Source organism: Anoplophora glabripennis, unplaced genomic scaffold, assembly GCF_000390285.2.
Source record: "Anoplophora glabripennis isolate ALB-LARVAE unplaced genomic scaffold, Agla_2.0 scaffold523, whole genome shotgun sequence".
NCBI lineage: Eukaryota > Metazoa > Arthropoda > Insecta > Coleoptera > Cerambycidae > Anoplophora > Anoplophora glabripennis.
In genome coordinates this window covers 123785-126135 of record NW_019416605.1, presented here as the reverse complement: position 1 = coordinate 126135, position 2351 = coordinate 123785, and the positions used below count along the sequence as shown (strand labels likewise).

The window sequence follows — 2351 nt, the reverse complement described above, 5'->3', positions numbered from 1 at the left end:
TTGTCACATACAGTTTTAATTAATTTTGGAAAAACAAAGTTTTCCCAATTCTCTAAACTTTCAGATATGATCTTTTTGACATAATCATCATCAAAATCAATAACTAAAATGTTGACATTATTGTTTTTTTCAAACTCCGGGTCAGCAACACAAAACAGTCCCTTTTGTTTCTTTGCACACAACATCTGTAGTTGTATTTGTGCTTTAAATTTTTCAGTGATCTGATCATATTTTATGTAATTTTTTACAGTTTTTTCACTACTTGGACATTTAATTTCTACCACATAGTCTAGTGAAATTCCGTCTGGTGAAGCTCCGAAAATAGGATATGTTGGTAACATAAACAGTCCACAATCTTTCACCTTTATCTTTAATTTGTTTTCGACAAACTTGACAACTTTTCTTTCCAAATTTCGGCCTCGCATCATATATTTGGTATCTTTAATCTTGTAAGCACCTATTATAGATTCCACCAATGTTCCGTCTGATGTCTGACATTTTGCCATTTCATATAATTTAGAGGCTGTTATCCGCGCAAACCTCATTTCATGCCACAATGGTGATGTATTTTGCTGACGAGTTAGTTTCTCAACCTCCTTACACAAATTAACTGTCATTTTCTCTTTTGCAAACAACAAAAAATCACTGAAATTGACACCACTACTGGAAGTGAACTTTAGCAATAGATTATATATCGACAAATTATCAAATTTGTTTTGCTCCATATCATCACAGTTGTACTTCAATATTTGTCCATTTAAATTATTTTGTTTTCCAATTTGTATAACATCTTGCATGAAAGAAGAATTATCTGATGAAATATTCATTTTTGATGACGAAGATTGTGGTGCAGTCTTCTGCCTTTATAAATTTCTGTGAAGTTCCTACATTCGATAGACTTGGTTTTACCCAATATGAGAACACTTCAGTGGGTGCAGGATTTTCACTACGCCGGTGGACCAACATTAAAAAAGCCAATGAGTGTTTGCAACCACCTACAACAAATACTAAAATAAACGAGATATCTATTTAAAAATATTCTGATTAGAAATGACACAGATATACTGGTTTATTGACTTCTTAAATGTTTACCAACATTTATAAAAAATAAACTTGCCCTGTTAAAAGTTAAACCTACCTGAAGAAGCAGCACAGTCCTGACAATGGACATTCACAATTTTCTCTTCTATTTCATCTACAATGAGATATACAGAATATGCTTTCGATCGAACTCTGTGTTCTGGACAAATTCTAGCTTTTACAGTGCACAAAGAACTTTCCGTTTCAACTCCACATATCCAATTGCACTGTCACCATATTTTTCTCGTGAAGCTCTGTAAATAACAAATATTTGGCTAATTCATATTACATTATTACAGAACATGCAATTTAGTGTAAGTAATGTGAAAGGAATTAATTTTCCTTTTATGGTTATGCATATTATAGGTTATCTTGAATGACAGTAGGTATATTTTTTGTGGGTTTTGTGGGATATTTAGCTTTTGCATATTATAACTATTATTCATAATGTAAGGTATTTAATATAATAATTATGTTTACTTACGCTGCGGCTTTAACATCTTTAAATTCGGCTGCATTGAAGCGTTCGTCATTCTTTATAAATTCGGTAACCATAAAAATATGAACACATGGCAAATTGTTCGTCGACGCTTTAACAAAACCCTGAGAAGCCATTTCTCGTTTTGCGAATGTACAACACAATCACTATTAATCACAAAACACCTGATAAGCTGTTAAGAATAATTGTAATAATAATAATTCTCAAATCAAAACTTAATACAATGCAGGTATATACCTATCATATGATTTGACATAGACCATCCGCCATTTATATGAGTAGTGACGTCATCAGTGTCACAACCAATGAGATGATGTTTTACAAATCGTTTTGAAATTTGAATTTTATATAGGTTTTTATTATTAAATATTTAGTAAATTCTCATGAAATAGGTAACGTAANTTGACATAGACCATCCGCCATTTATATGAGTAGTGACGTCATCAATGTCATAACCAATGAGATGATGTTTTACAAATCGTTTTGAAATTTGAATTTTATATAGGTTTTTATTATTAAATATTTAGTAAATTCTCATGAAATAGGTAACATAAACTATTTTAGGTGTTTATGTACATGTTATACTATGTATTAAAATACAGTTCTAGGCAAAGTTTTGTATATAGAAAACACCCTATTGGTGCTGCAAAAACTGTTATGGATCTGATACAAGTGGTTCCACAAGTGGGGCCTTAAATAATATTTGTCTTTTACAAAAGGAGGTGGAATACCTTAAGCGTGAAAAACACTTTTGTTAGACAAATTATTAGAA

General features: G+C 31.1%; 1 pseudogene; it reads right to left on the bottom strand.

Moving 5' to 3' along the window:
• Nucleotides 1-807: 807 nt before the first annotated feature.
• On the bottom strand, nucleotides 808-1635 carry LOC108910059 (annotated as a pseudogene).
• Between the last annotated feature and the right edge of the window lie 716 nt (nucleotides 1636-2351).